The sequence below is a fragment of the Tamandua tetradactyla genome, chromosome 17 (assembly GCF_023851605.1).
Source record: "Tamandua tetradactyla isolate mTamTet1 chromosome 17, mTamTet1.pri, whole genome shotgun sequence".
NCBI classification, from domain to species: Eukaryota; Metazoa; Chordata; class Mammalia; order Pilosa; family Myrmecophagidae; genus Tamandua; species Tamandua tetradactyla.
The window spans coordinates 67712260-67729180 of NC_135343.1; the positions used below are offsets into that span (position 1 = coordinate 67712260).

A 16921-nucleotide genomic window follows, 5' to 3' on the forward strand; every position below is an offset into this window, starting at 1 on the left:
TAAAATCAGTGCAGTCACACAGGAACTGGTAAACAGTAATGAGAAGGGCCTCTCACTTGGGGTTTAATGCTTTGTGGTCATCACCTTGAATTCTGTAAATTTTTAGCTTTCAATTTGTATTTTCTAAGTGAAGTGGGATGGGGACTGTGCAGTCCATACTGGGGGAGAGCTCCTGCCACTGCTGCAGCCTGCCAGACGGCTCTGAGGCTGCCCTCCCCCTCCTCCTTCTCCAGCTGCTGCCCTCCCCCTCCCCCTACTCCTCCTCCTTCTCTTCCAAGCTGCTTTCCTCCTCCCCCTCCTCCACCCAGCTGCTGCCCCCCTCCTCCTCCAGATGCTTCCCTCCTTCTCCTCTTCTACCCAGGCCACGTGCCTGTCCTTCACTCCCCAAGTGGCCCTCACACCCAGGTGTCTTCACCCCATGCGTGGAGAAGCACACCATTAAATAACCACAAAATAATACCACGACAGGTCAAAACAGAGTCGGTGGAACAGAGAAAAAAACTTTCCTTCCTATTTCATGAACAAGGGTCCCACATTATCAGTTTGTACTGGGCCCCAGAACTTACATGACTGACGTTATATTCCGGGTTGGAGTATCTGATTCTTGTTGCTATTAGCTGTTTTCCTGGCAGTTTCCATTACTACCTTTGTTTTACAAACAAAAGTGGGAAAAGAATTATTTCTTAATAAAGAAATCAGTTAGGCAAGCTCTGCAATGATGCGATTCATGTAACGAATGCTGTAAATGGGCCTTTAAATAAAGAAAATATTGGGGGCCCTGCTATTGATTGGGGACATACTGTAAACCAACTAAATCAGGTAACACAATAAAAATCAAAGTCATTGTGTGGATTTTAGCAGGAGGAGGGTGACAGTGTGTATGTCTGGCGAGGCACTTTGTTTTTTTTTAAGTTAATTTACTAGAATTTTCAACATTTTGGATATTGCTGTGCCATCTAATCAACATTTTCTGAGTATGTAAAGTCCTGTTTAACGAAGTCTGGCATTTTATATATGCAGGGCTTTAATAATCAGGGCCAGTGGAACAATCTCTTAGGTTGTGATTAGTGGGAAAGAAAATAAAAATGGTGAGAGACACCGTTGATAAACATCATCTACTAAAAAAAAGAAAAAAAAAATCATCTACTGGCCCAAGCGGTCTAGGACTGCATTCTGAAGTCTTTGAAGAAGAGGTGACAAGACCCCAGCGCGCACTTCCGGGGAGCTGCGCCCAGGCAGATGCTGCGCGGTCAGCCCGAGGTCCTTGTGCCCACCAGGGTGCCGGTCGCACCCAGCCGGACGGGGACGTGGGAGGGCCGGCTCTCCCTGTCTGGAAGGAGGGCTCCTCCCTCATCTGTAATCCTCAGGTGCCAAATGGGTCACAGACAGCATAAACGGGAGGCCCTGAGCATTTGGCTCGCGCTCCCCACACGTGAGGCTGCCTCTAGCCTGCCTGCAGCACCCCTGCCCCAGACGTGGAGACAGACACCACACCAAGGACGCCTCCTGCTTGCTCTTTACCATCTACCCAGGATTGCAGGAGAGGGAATTCGGGGCTGGTTAGTTTCCTTTCCCGTTCTCTATGCTCATTTCTTCTCTGCTTTCCTCTCTCTCCCCGCACTCCCCTTTCTTTCTTGTTTTTTGTTTTTGTTTTTCAACTTTCTTTTCCTTCTTCTTATTTTCTGGATGAACAGCTAAATGCCTGTCAATTTGTTAGCACCGTTTCGATTTTATTCAGATGAATATCCTTTCGGGACATTAATTCCAGGCACTCAGAAATCAGAAAGCAGAGGTGGCTTTGCCAACTTCCAGGTCTGCTGCGTTCGAAGCCGTCTCAACGGTTTTGTTCTTTGTGGCATCTGTTTTCGCCAGCATGGCCCTTATTACATGCATGTTTTTGGAATCTAAGCACTTAGTTAAATTGGCAATATAAACTTTGCCTCCCAAGATGATGCCATTGAACTCTGGAGGGAGTTTTGGGGGGATTTTCCCAGCAACTTTGATACACTTGATCTTTCTGGTCTCCAGCATTCTTCTCAAACGTGTGCAGCTATTTGCCATTCTTTGAAAAGCAAGTTTAGAAATTAAAGACCAGCTCTTTGTTCGGGCCTTTGGAAAGGACACAACCCCAGGGAACCTACACGCAGACAAGGAGAACTGCTGGATGCCTCGGTTAGGACCTTTCCGTTCACAGGCTGTGGGGGCTTCAGGCTCGGAGGCATCTGTGGACCATGTTATCAGGCTCGGCAGCTCCCCTCTCCAGGTCCATGGACGACACAATCTATTTTTAATACCTTGTGTCAGGCATCCCCGCTGCCCTCTAACCGTTCCTAATAATAAGACAAAAGTGATATTTTAGGGTAACAGTTAATAAATAATGTGACTTATCCAATCACACCTTTCACTAAAATATTATTATCTTTTGGCAGATTCATTACTGTAGCGACATCAGGATCTGATGAAACACTCTCTAATTCTACCACTAGTACATTTTCCAGAGTTGTCTTTCTTTTAATTTAATTCTCCCACATTGAAATACATACTGTCCATTGTAATTACCGAATGAGCATTTAATCTCGCATAACCGAGGCATTTTAATCTTTTCTTATGGATAGACGATTAAAAGTCCTTAATATTGCCATGATGTGGATACATTTCATCCCAATCTAGTGAAGATACGTTTGCTTTTTTTTTTCTAATAACTCTAAGTGAAGATGAATTGAGTCTCTAGGCGCTTTGCTGCCATGCTCAGCCCACGGCCACGTTTTCACGACATGTGATAAATGCTTCAAAACACAGGTTGTTGAGTAGAAAGGTCTCCAGATCTTCTTTGGGTGGAGGTGAGCCTAGAGGTGGAGAATGGCAAGAGAAATTGTTCTAGTTGTTATGGGAGGTTGGTTTATAGCCTATTATATTTGTCCCATGGTGCTACATCTTGGCATTTTTAAAATACTATGTTGTTGAGATGTTAGATCACTTTAAATCTATAAAGGTTGCCTTTGTTACACTGTATAATTTCTATATTGATAATTTAATCTTTTTAGTTTAAGTATTAGCATTACACTAGTCTAAACTAAAAGAAAGTTTATGATTTTTAGAAAAAACTTTTTCAAGAATCCATACTTTTCGTTGGTCCTTTGTCCACTGTTCTATTTCCCTGCTGCAGAGCATGTAATGTTAAAAAGATTGCATACCCTGAATGTTTACAATGTACATAAACCTTAGCCTATTATCAACCCTAGTGGAAATACATAAATATAAATCTGCAATGTGTTGTTTATCTAAAAGGAAATTTCACTGTGCATATTTTGCTTTGCCTCTAACCATTGATGCTGGTATATTTATTTCAATTGCACTGGTCATTGTTTTATTAGCAAGGACCTTACACTGCATTATGTATTTTCATAATACTTTGGGTTTGGTTGAGAAATGTCATATCCTTTCTCTGCAACCTCTGTTTCTCAGCCACATCTATTCTAATTTTCCCCTTCAGAATTGTGGTGATGTGAACGGGTCACAGATTAGCAAGTTCCCATGTGGCAAAGGAGGCGATCCCTGTGTCCTTTTCATTATGTACTTTGTTCCTCAAGGATTATTTATATTTATTGAAAGGTGGTAAAAAAATAATTCCTCCCAGACTGATAGTGATCTGGTAATCAATGTGAAATATATTTGTAAAACAAATAAGGATTTACCCGTTTCTCCTGTGAAAAACATTCAGATGACATTAACAGCCATTTCAATGGTAATATTTGAAATTTTATATTTGATACCCTTTTAAAAAGGAACATATCTATTTTGTTCTGGTATGTACTGCTTTGTTACATATGATTGTGAAGGCTCTCTTTAAAATGCATAACAGGTTTGTTAGGTAAACCTTTTTTAAAATAGAAAACATTTAAGTGATGGCGTAATCTGGCATAAGAAAATATTTGTCTATATTCCACTCTCTTTTTGGCAATGCTGAATGATCAGAAATTCATAGAAAGAATATTGAAGAACTTCTAGCCATATATAAATTCATAAGGATATAGACGTACTTTGTGTGCATATTGTTTCTTTATTAACCAGGAACTGCTTTGATTATTTGGGCAGCAGTGTTGACAGCTTTGAGGTTTACGCCTTGATTACGTAGGTGAAAGAATATACATTAAACTGAATAGAAAGCTGATAACGATGTAGGCTAAGTGCATTTAATTAGCTGCGTATTCAAATACTCTATTCATTACTTCTTGAAGAATGAGATTGCGATGTGTGTGTGTATGTGTGTACGTGTGTGTGCACGCGTGCATGTGTGAGGGTGGAGGGCACAGGGAATTGATGATATTGGCGACAATTTTGGGGAGCAACCCTCGGGAAAAGAAGAGATGTAACATATAAACAGTTCAGTATTTCCAAGGGGATCACAAGTGTTGAATCTATCTATCCTATGGCATTTCGACATTGATAATTTGAAATTTCTAGTATAAAATGTTTGTACTACACTGGAATAAAATAGAAAGCCATCATAATTTTAGCATGTCACTACAAAATTCTGATTGTTTAGAAGCGCTTTGTTTGGGGAAAATAGGGGTACGCCCTCCTCTTCCTTAATTATACAAGTTTCCCTTTAGGTAAAATAGAATTTGGGTGAAAATAATTACTTGGGGTTTTTAGTTCAGTGCTTTGAAATGTAGCGTCTTATTTCATGAGACCCTTGAAAAAAAGTAAAGGAAATGACAAGGTAATGCATTTCTGAAATAGTGTTTTTATTTGTAATCATCCTTCTAGGGAACTCGACTGAGACAATGAAATACCTAGATCATTTTGTAATCTGAGCCAATCCACTGCAGGAATATACTTCAGAGGCAAAATCATAAAATATTTAAGATAAAGGGGTTTCAAATCAAGACAGGCCAGACTGAAATCTCAGTTCATGTCCTAATGGTTATATATGACCCCTGCAATTTTTCTGTCCTCTAGTGTGTAATATAAGAATGGAAATGAAATTTCTTCTTCATATGGTCATTGTGAAAATGAAAGTTAGCAGGTGCTAAGTTGTTAGTAGAGTACCTGTCATATAATAATAACTCCAACAAACAAACAAACAAATTAAAAAAAATCTTAAGAAGCTTTAAGAAACCCAGGGTGAAAAAGAAATATTTAAGGAAAACAGGTTTAGACTATTTACCATCTCTTTCAAATTTGGTTGTTGGTTTTTACCTTACAGCTACATACCTAGTTCTCTAAAAAAAAAAAAAAAAAAAAAACAGAAAAAAGAAAAGTAAAATTAAGTAATTTTTGGAATAGATAATCTATTCAAAGTACAGAAAACCATGTCCTGACCTTGAAACAGGGTTTATAAATTCTGAAAGGATGAAGAAACGCATAATAATTAACTATACACCTGTTCTGCCAAACAGTTACTGCGGAAGCTGTGGACCGTCTGTTTTCTACCAGCAGTGCAGGTTTCAGCAGGCTCTGTGGCGTTTCCCAAGTCTCCCAGCAAGCCCTGGGGAGAGGGTGGACAAGGCTGAAGTCAGCTGTGGACAGCATTCCTCACACCCACAGGCTCAGAACCTTTTTGAGGAAGGAATGTTCCATTGTGCTGAATTAAAGGCCGATGGCGCAAGAGGGCCTCTTTTGCAGTTTGCTATATACTAGAAATACAACAGCTTTTCAAAAGGGGGATTTAGCAAGTTGCAAGTTTACAATTCTAAGGCCGTGAAAATGTCCAAATTAAGGCATCAGAGGAAAAATACCTTAACTCTAAAGAAAGGGCCGATGACATTCACGGTTTCTCTTTCATCTGGGAAGGCACATTGCAAGATCTGCTAGCTTTCTCTTCAATGGCTTCCCCAGGGCTCTGTCCTTTCTGTTGGCTTTATGTGTTCCGGTGGCTCTCGTGGCTCTAAAGCTCTTTCTAAAATGGTTCTCTCTTAAAGGGCTCCAGTAAGCAACCCCACCTTGAATGGGTGGAGATGCTCTCCCTGGAAACCATCTAATCAAAAGTTACCACCCACAATTGGGTGGGTCACATCTCCATGGAAACAATCAAAAAGGTTCCACCCAGCAATATTGAATGAGGATTAAAGGACATGGCTTCTCTGGGTTATACACAACAGATTCAGACTAGCACAGCCTCCTTTAACTGTCACTTTGGGCTCTAGGCTTTATTTGAAGCACTTTGTGATTCAAGTTGTGCCTATATCAAAACAATGTGAACTGGAATCAACCCTTTATTTCTTGGGCTGAAATGCTGACTAATTAGTATGTTTAAGATAAAGATAAAATATCTTAAAATGTTAAGATAAAGGGATTTGAAATCTTGTCTCCTGTCTTACTGGTTATATATGACCCCTGCAAGTTTTCTGCCCTCTAGTGATTAAAATAAAGAGGAGCCAAATATCATCAGTATAGAAATAATGGAACTTGGCCAATAGTATAATTTTATTTGTGCATATCTTATTGAATTAAGAACCATTTAAAAATGTTCCCTAGGCCCCACCCTGTTAAATAAGCCCCTTTTGTGGTTGCTTGCACCATAGTACACGTAGACTCTGGGTTAAATGCAGTGGGCCAGGCCGTTTCCCAGAGGTGCTTGTTCACTGCTTGCTGACTTGCTTTGCACTGAATTAAAATCATTCACATCGAGAATTATTGGGGATTAATTAGGAAGCCCCGTGCAAGTGTGTAAGAGAACTAGGGATATTTGGTATATGGGTGGAGGTGACTTTATCTCTTTGATTTGGGTAATGATTTCTCTACAAAAGATGTGTCTCTGGAAATTTTTCTGTGTATGACTCCAGAGGGTTTATCTGAGTTGTTTTGTGACGGGGTCTTTTATTATTATTTTTTATTTATTGGTTTGTAAAACAGACTGTGTCTTTTCTAGATTTCCAATTTTTTTAATTTGGTTTTAAACAACTAAGGAGACAGGCTTGCAGTCTTAAGTCAGAATAGGGTTACATTGATTTTCAACAATATATTTTTAGAGGACCCTATGTTTTCATTTAAATTTTTTCTTTCCTTTTGAGGCACAAAGTGTAGAGAGATGGTTTTGGAAGAAAGGGTACTAGCATATAAAATACAGAAGGTCATTTTGACTCCAGAAGAAGATAAATGGTCATAGTACAATTTGTTAGAAACGTTAAACTTCTCTCTCTGTATCTGTCTGTCTCTGTCTGTCTCTCTCTCTCTCACACACACACAAATACATATGATAATCAAAGTGCCCTAATTTTTAATTAACATTGGAAAACCATAGTTGTTTTCTGGTTTTAGAATGATGTCTGTTATTTACATGGCTTTTAACGTTCAGACACCCGATTCAGAAGACATTAAAAGCTGAGAAAAAATATAAAATCTTTTCTTTAAAAGAGCACAAAGTTATTAATTGAATTAGTGCCCTAAATTGACAAATTAGTCTTTATTATTCCCATTTTTACAATATTAAAAAATCACATGGGCTTTTTTAGGGAAACCACTCAGCTTGGAGGAAGCAGAGAATCTTGGCTACAGGCAATTGGTTGAGTTGAGTCTGGGCTTCTACACTGCAGGCCCCAGAGGTCATGGGGCCCAGAGGTCACAGGGGCCAAAGGTCATGGGTTCCAGAAGTCAGAGAGGCCAGAGATCACCAGGTCCAGAAAACACAGGGCCCAGAGGTCACAGGGCCCAGAGGTCGTGGGGCTCAGAGGTCATGGGGCACTGAAGTCATGGGGCTCAGAGGTCATGGGGCCCAGAGGTTGTGGGGCCCAGAGGTCAGGCCCCGCCTGCGGCTATGGGGCAGGGGCTTCACTGTGCTGAGCGTCCCTCGCCATGAGCCTCCCCGGGTTTCTGGCATCCCCTCCATCCCCAGCAAGGCCGCTTTCCTGTGCGCTTTAGGTGCGCGTTGGGGGCAGGGAGCATTTGGGAGCTCTTGTCTTCTGCTCCTCGACTCTCCCTCCCTCCACTTCATTCTCTTAGCTTCTCCTTCTGAAAAAAGAGAAGCCAAAATGTAATTAAGGTGGCTTTTCCTGAGCCATTGGCCCATCAGGGGTCTTTACGGGAAGGCTGAAATTCAATCTACTTGTAAGGAAACGAATTCTTTCTCTGTACAAATGCAGTCCGGCTGGCTGGAGGTATTCCAGGGGAGAACAAGTACTCAAAGTGCTGGGAGAGCTGTCTGTAAAGGGTAGAACAATAACTGTCAGTGTTTGGAGGATTTCCTGGGGATTAATGAGTGGCTGGCAGGGCTTGGTGGCATTCAGCTGTGCCCTGGGCAGTTAGCCTAGCGGGCCAGCCTTGTTAGGTAACGCCCTGCCCGAGGCGGTGATCACTGCCCTAGGACAGGAGCATAGAGCAGCACTTTAGTGTGATTTTATTTCAATGTGCCCTTTGCTTCTGAAAGAGGGCAAAGCATCATGTGGGCATTCGATGGCTAATCACATAGCACTCCACTGTGGAAAACACCAGCCGCATCCCATTAACCAAACTCATGGGAATAACATTTAAGAGCCAAAATTTAATATTTCTTCTGCTAAAATGTATTGGAGCAAATCCTCTAAAATATCAACATAATAACCAAGATTGTGTTGAGACTAGAACAAAATAGGTATGATTTTATCACAAGACTACAACTCCAACATTTTTCTTAAGAGTGAGGATATTTATCTCTCATAGTCACAAAAACATTTCAAACAAACAAAACCTTAAACAACAACAGCAAATCTCTCTGTCCCTTTCTGCCTATACCTCATGCTAACAAAATAGCTAATTAGCTAGAAGATCCATGACCCAGGTTCACTTGGGTTTCGATTACACAGGGAAAATACAGAACGTTGTATTTAACCTGATATATGCAGATTCTTCAGATTTTCTACTTCTCATTGTGATTTTCCATTCACTTCCTCTTTAGAATACTAATCCAGAAGGATTAACAATTTGTCCTTTTTGTTGTCTGCATTTTACCCACACGTTGGTGAGGCAGACGAGGTTAAATGCTGACCCTCATGAAGACCTAGCACAGCAGGTGTTAACTCGGGAGCTAGCTGCCCCCACAGCGGGTCCTGGAACCGGACAGTGCTCCTTCCTTTACACTCTTTTGGATTTGCCTCTTGAAGTCAGTGAAGTTGGGATTCAGGCTGGGAAATAGATCAATCAGAGACATAGTTCTTTGGGTTCCATTTCCTAATGGAACATGATTTTGTAAATAACTGGCTATGGGGAAGTTAAAAACAAAACAAACTGAAAAGCAAACAAACAAACATAAAAACCAGAACCAGAGAGGAAATGTGGACCTCCAGGATGACAGAAGCTAGGAGGAGTGAGGCAGGAGCGCAGCAGCTGGGAAGCACCCGGGGAAGAGGCTGCTATCCGAGGTCAGAACTGTAGCCTGCATGGACGTGACCTGCAGGCTGACACTCCACTGGGCAGTTCTGCCTGCGCCCTGCCTTGATCTTCTTGGGCCCAACTTCTATCGGGCCGAGACATCAGAGACAAGAAAGTCAAATTCTTCTGCCTCTCAAGGAAACTCCTCCAGTTCCCAGATTCATAGCCATGTGATGGTGCTTTGCTGAAGCAAAGACATCGTCTCGTTTTCTTATTTCATTGCATGAAAGTGAATCTGCTCCACTACCTGTCAGCCAAGTTGATGTCTGAAAGGGGCGCAGAACAGAGAGATAAGTTCTGAAATGCATAAAGCTTAAGCCAGGAGTCCAAACTCTGTCATTCGATAAATAAATGGGTAAGGAGGAAGAAGAGCGGGGAGCAAGAAGTACTGCTAGACAAAACCAAAACAACGACAACGAAAAGCGACCAACGACTTTAAGTCCAGGCTCACAATTTTAATAGATCTTGTTATAAAGCTCTTGCATATGCAAAAGTCCACACGGAGTGCTCCAACGCCCTCTGGTAACCGAGGCTCACCATGCCAATTCCACCCACGTTCATGGAAGGGGCAATGAGTTCGGATCCCACATCCACCCCACCCAGGCTGGTGGGCTCGGCCCTGAGTCTCCCATTAACCTCTTTATGTCCAAACCCCTGGCTGGCCCTGGACCTCATGTCCTCCTCCTTAATGAGGTGCTTCATTATTGAAATACCTGGGGAGCACAGGTTTCACTCTGTCCATGCAGTATCTGAGCCTCGGTGCTGTTATCCGTGACATGTAGATACAGACCTTACAGGGGTGCTGTGAAGATTTCGGGATGATGAGGACAGCCATAGCAGCTCAAAGGATTGATTAATTTAATCCTCAGTGTAACAAAGCAGGTGGAGTTATTATACCTGTTCAGCAGATGGAGTCACTGAGGCTCCAAATCCCACTCTCTCAGGTTGGGAGGAGGTGAAGTGAGATACCAGGGGGATGCTCTCATCACATGGTGAGCACTGGATAAATGTTAGCTTCATGGGTTTGAGATAAAAAAAATTCTCTTAAGAAAATTGCTTTTAAAAGGGTAAGCACAAGCAGTTTGCATGCTTGCTGAGGTCTGTTGTACCCAAGGCCACACACCCGGGCCTTCAAACACTAGAAACTGACCCCACCCCAGTTCTGGACTTAGATGCCCAAAGCCATGGTGTTGGCAGGGCCCCTCTGACCCCTGTAGGGAAAACCCTTCTGGGCCTCTTGCTCCCTTCTGGTGGTTTGCTGGCAATTCTGCGGCCTCTGTACTACACTCTGCCTCCATTGCCATAGGGCCTCTTTTATCTCTCCATCTCGTCTGCCTCTTCTGTTCTTTCTTTCTCTTTTTTTTAAAGTGACATTGCTTTTTATTTAATTTATTCTTTTAACTTTTTTTTAATTGTATAATATATGTACAGAGCAGAGAAAGAAAAAGGTGATAAATTTCAAAGCACTCTTCTTCAACATGAAGTTACAGGACAGATCCCAGAGTTTGTCATGGGCTACAATACCACCATCTCATATTTTTCCTTCTAGCTGCTCGAAAACATAGGAGGCTAGAAGGAATAATTTTTTTTTAATCATAACAAGCGACCTTTTTTTTTCTTTTTTGTGAAAAATAACATATATGCAAAAAAGGAATACATTTCAAAGCACAGCACAATTAGTTGTAGAACAGATTTCAAGTTTGTTATGGGTTACAATTCCACAATTTTAGGTTTTTACTTCTAGCTGTTCTAAATTACTGGAGACTAAAAGAAGTATCAATTTAATGATTCAGTGATCATGCTCATTTGTTAAACCCTACCTTCTCTGTATAACTCCACCATCACCTCTGATCTTTCTATTCCACTCTTTAGGGATACTTGGGCTATGCCCTTTCTAACTTTTTCATGTTGGAAGGGGCTGTCAATAATATGGGGTAGGGAGATGGAACTAGCGGATGTTCCGGAGAGTCTGGGCCCTCTAGGTTTCAGGACTGATCTGGTCCAGGGACCCATCTGGACGTTGTAGGTTTCTGGGAAGTTACCCTAATGTGTGGAAACTTGGTAGAATCTTATATATCGCCCTAGGTGATATGGTTTTGGTTGGGGTTTGACAAGTTATGATAGGTATGCCTCTTCTTTTCTTACAAAGATGCTAGTCATAACAGATTAAGTTCCACTCCACTCCAGAATGACCTCATTTTAACGAATTTCACTCGTAGTGACCCTATTTCCAAATAAGGTTACGTTCTGGGATACTGGGATTAGAACTTTGTCTCAGCTTCCTGGCTGCTAAAATCAATACCAAACAGTGCACTAACATGCAATGGGAATTTATTGGCTCACGATTTTGAAGCCAAGAGATGTGCACAATTGAAGCATCAGCAAAACGAGCCTTTCTCCCCAAATGCTATGGCGTCTGGGGCTGGCTGCGGTGGCCCAGGGTCCTTGGCATTCCTGCCACATGGCGATGCAATGGCGGCAGCCCCACCACGTCTCCTCCAGGTGGTGCTGAGATGCCCTTCCACATGGCTCTTGGCTTCAAAAATCCTCCAGTAATAAGATTAAGGCCCATACTCCTACAGTTGGGCCATACCTTATAAAAATAGCATCTCCGAAAGATTTATTTACCATGGGATCTCACCCGAGGCATGGATAGGATTAAGAGCATGTTTTTTTAAAGCAATTAAAAGGATGATTTCTTCCCTCATTCATCAGTCTACCCAAGACCAAATTCAATCTCCATTCTCTAATTTTTCATTAGAGGAAGAGATGGTTTGAAATGATTCCACTGCTTTGATATTTGGTGCAAAATTGTGGGCTACGCTGGTGGTTAATGTTTTATAGATGCTCCTTAAGGAGGGGAAAGCAATAGTTTGGAGCAACAGATGCGTAGAGTTTCTGCAAAATCTGTAGCAAAAAATGTCTTGGCAAGAGTGGAGCAGTAAAAACCTAAAATTGTGAAATCGTAACCCATGTCGAAGTCTGAAATCTGTTCTACAACTAGCTGTGGTGCTGTGCTTTGAAATTTATAGCTTTTTTGTATAAATGTTATTTTTCAGAAAAAAAGAAGGAAAAAAGTCGATTGTGATGACAAAAAAAATTTCAGTCCTCTAGCCTCCTATATTCTAGAGCAGCTAGAAGGAAAAATATGAAAATGAAAGGATCGTATGGTAGCCCGTGACAAACTCTGGGATCTGTCCCATAACTACTTGTTGAAGAGTGTTTTGAAAACTGTTGCTTTTTTATTTCTTTGCTTTGTATATATGTTATACTATTCAATAAAAAGGTTAAAAAAAGAAGAAGAGTGGAGCAGGGCAGGTGTGAAGCTTCACTCTGTGACTTGATTCCCTCACCAAAGTTTCTATCTGGGTTTATCTATTGCTAATTTGAAATTCATTGTTTATTTTACTTTATGCCTGTCTTTTTGACATTAATTTTTTCCCTATGGATATCACTATTTTTATAGGTAAATAAATTCTACTTTTTTCATTTTATACTTTAAAGACATTGCAGGTTGTAAAGAGGATAGAAGAAGATAATCAGTCTAAATTAGCCATTCCTGCAGCAATTAGTATTGAAAGATGTTTCAAAGGAACGCAGAGTTCACTTTCCAGTGAAAAGCTACAAACCGACTGTATGTTTTTCAGTTTTTAAGCTATTTTTGAAAATGGTATCAGTATTCTGATGAAGCAGTTCTTCACTTTTATCATCTAGCACAAGGATAAAACCATCACTGTTGGACATATGATTACTTGTATGGCCATATTTTGGTTTCCTATAATTTTATTCCCTAATTTTATATGATCTCATTGAACATATGGAATAAAACCCTGCTATCTTATTTTATCCCTTTCTTCGTCCCTCCCTTCAGTTTACCAACATGAAAGTGTTGACAGCACAACCAACCAGGGTCTTAAAAATATGTACCTTTTCTTGAATTAATGTAATAAGAATTTGATCAGAAGCTTTTTATAATGGAAAGTAGATTAGGATTTTGGAGATAGGGTTTCAAATTCTTGTTTCCACATTCAAGAGCTTTGTTAACTTTTGAGCAAGTTTCCTTCTCTAAGTCTTTGTCCTCATCTGTAAAATAGGAACTAGAATGTATACCTCATATAGAAAACAAAATAAGTAAGAGAACATCTAGAAATTACAAAAAAAAACACCATTAGATGCTTTTCTGTTTTTCTAATAATAAATCTTCACTGTCTAAGGATAAAATATATCTCTTCACCACACCTATCATTCTCTGCTTTCTCTTTGAAACATTTTAGGAATAATTATTATGGATAGTTACTAGTAAGAGTGACAATGACAACAGAAACCACAGCAACGATAATCAAAGCTAATATTTCCGTGGGGTTTACAGTGTTCCAGGCACCAGGCTAAATGCTTTATATGACATCTTAGGTCTTTGTAACTTTTTCAAATGCTAATAGAAAAGATATTATATTAGCAATTACAATTATAATTTAAATTTCACAACTTTCAAAACAATTTTCTTTTATGTGGGTGTTACAGAGACACATCCTATTTATATAAAAAAGTTACATTCCTCTAAAAATCTTATTCCATTCAGAGATGTATTTAACTTGTTTTTTTGGTTTGTGATTTGGGTCTTTGAATAGTTCAGTGTTATTGGACCTGGTCCCTTAGGACCTGATGAGTTACACAGGATTAAAACAATAATGAGCTCATCTTCTGAACAGTGGATTCTTCTGTCAACAGGGGTTGCAGAAATGCTTTGTATATATAAATTATATATATATATGGATATGAGTGGAATTAACACAGAGTTTTTTGACCTTTTGGTAATCAGCCAAAAGAATGCAAAGATGTTCCTTGAAATAATAGAGACAGAACACATGATGTTTAGAGCAGGGCAAATTCCTTCCTTTGGCTCATTCTCATTTCAGGAAGATGCTGGAACATTATGGAAGGACTCTTAGAGTGTCTGAATTTTGGAGAATTCTTTTTGGTTGAATATAAATAAGACAAAAGTTGGAGGGGTGATAACTGCAGACTGGCTTTCTGTGCCTTGTTGAAATTGAATTTCTTTCTTTATTCTCCTTGCAGAGCCCAGAGGACAGGATGACGTTTACTGGCAGCATCAAATAGTAATATTGAATTAGGTGGGTATATACTCTTTCTGTAAGCCCGGTTACAAAGTTTTGATCAAACCAGTATCATACATCTCTGGTGAAATATATAATCTGAGGATAGAGTTTTCTAGTCATCAGATTGAAAATTGTCTTTAGGATTTAGGTATCTTATCAGTTAGCTTATGCTGAATTTTGTTGTTGTACCAAACGTCCCTCAAATCTCAGTGGTTTACATAAATTCAGGTTAATTTTTGGCCCCTGCTACTCATCCATTCCAGGTTGCTACTATTCCGAGACCCAGGGAAAAGGAGCAGCTCCCACCTGGATCAGCTTAATAGAGTAAAGAGAACATGACAGAGCCACACATGAGTTTTTAAAGCTTTTGCTCAGAGAAGCACATGTCACTTCTGATAATATTTCATTGACCAGAGCAAGTTGTATGGATGAGTTGGTGTCAGTGGGGCAGAGGTGGATAAGCCCTTGCAGGAAAGGGTGCCCTAAAACATGGGCTAACCTGATGCCAGTAGGGGGAAGATATAAAAATCTCCCCACAGGAAAAGGCAGCGACTACTTTAAACAACAATGCAGTCAACCACAGATATCTAAGAAGCAATTATTAATATAGCTTTATGCGGGACATAGCCAGTACCTTACCCTGCAATGGGTAAATAAGTTAAAGGTACAAATAATTCTCTTCTAGTCACCGTACAGTTAGCAAATCACCCATTGGTCGAAGGACAAGCCTTGAAACAAGGGATCCAGTTTTATTCACCATGAATATTACATTTATAGTCACGACTCCTTTGCTGGTGGAATGCCTCCAAAAAAACTCTCCAGCTTGGCACGTGAGCATAAAAGGGAAGAGACAACCTTGGAAAAAGGGTGAATTAGTGGCTGAATAGCTATGAAGGATTAGCTGCTGCGGAAGAAATGCTGGGGAATGAACCTGGAAGCAACTGGGGCAGACTCCCAAATTATATGGCCAGAAGGTAAATGAAATGACCCCTACAGAATAACTTAAGTCAGGCGGCAGAACCACAGCACCTGCTGGAGAAGGGTGCCCGGAGGCGGCGCAGACCCGCCGAGATGGGCCCTCGGGGCGTGGGGGGGGAGGGGAGTTGGGAGAATCACGTGACCCCTGCGCAGTCTATAGTACGGAGTCGTTTCTGCAAGTTCTCATAACATTTCTCTGGTTTCAGCTTGGATGGCTCATTTAAAGAGGAGAGCTGAGATCCCAATACAATCTAATTGACTGATTTTTCCCCCCTCATTCTTGACCAAGAGTTCAATCCTAAAGAAATTTGATGTTGCCAACCTCCTCATCTTCCCCTAGTCACACGCAGCCCTTCAGACATTGAATAGCTCTGGTCCAACGGGGACGATGGTTTTGTCCCCCACTTGCCCATCTGGCCAATAACCCTCATGACTCCGCTGGAGCCTTCCCTCCGGAGCATGTTTCTTCACAGCTTTACTGTCACGTCAGCTCCCCAGGGGGCTTAGTCATTCACCTCTCTGTGAGTCTAGGTAGCAGGTATACCTGGGCCTCCTATCTATCACACTGCAGCAGACTGTCAGCTTACCTGTCTATGTCCCATAGGAAACTAAATATGTGTTCTATGCTTTTTCTTCAGAACAAATTAGATGTATCCATGGCCCGAAGTAGAACCTATATCTCCTCAACCTTATACCCCCAGCATCAGCAGAAGCTCAATTAAAGTTTGTGGAATGAATTAGCTTCAGATTTGTTTGCATTGTAAGTATTGCAATAAAAATACCTACAAATACTTCCACGCAGAGAATTACATGTGTTAAAAATTGTCATTTTTGAGCCCCTTCCGTGTACTTTGTGCTCATGCTTTATATATGCTGTATTATTTCCTTCAATCTTCACAGCATTCTTGGAAGCTCAGTGTTATTGTCACTTTTTTATTGATTTTGAAAAAAAATGAGGATGAGAAATCAGATACTACTTAGAGAATTCAGGATTCCACAAGTACTGCTGTCTTTCTGAGTATTTTTGAAAGAAAAGCAAATAAATACATAAATAAATAAATAAATAAATAAATGAACCTAGATTGCAGTAATTTACAGAGGCATAACTTTTAGCCTCTCCTGCCTTGGATGCCTCCTAGCATATTTCAGTACTAGATGTATTCCAACCAATATTTTCCAAGAGTTCCTTCCAGAATTGAATAGAGACATTGAAATACTAGCATATAAAGTAGTTGGTGAGGAAATATGCCAGAACTTCCTTCTCAGAATTATGTGAGTGTTATGGTACCTCATTTTCCAGAACCTGTCTCATAAAATAGACATACTATATATCAATTAAAGTTAAAATTGGAATTCAGTATTGAATATATTTAAATGAATTTTCATCTCTCTCTATAAATAAAGAAAAGTAACTGGTTTATTGGGTGAATGGGAATTGGTAGGGTAAGCAGAAAACAATCGCTGTTTCTTACCATTGC

At 40.5% G+C, this 16921-nt stretch overlaps 1 long non-coding RNA gene across 1 annotated transcript; it reads right to left on the reverse strand.

The window, feature by feature from the left end:
- Window positions 1-683: 683 nt before the first annotated feature.
- On the reverse strand, window positions 684-5909 carry LOC143661733 (uncharacterized). Its single transcript, XR_013164788.1, has 3 exons — window positions 5742-5909; window positions 5387-5491; window positions 684-2846 (listed from the first exon to the last, which is right to left on the reverse strand). It is a non-coding gene; the product is annotated as an uncharacterized LOC143661733 (long non-coding RNA).
- Between the last annotated feature and the right edge of the window lie 11012 nt (window positions 5910-16921).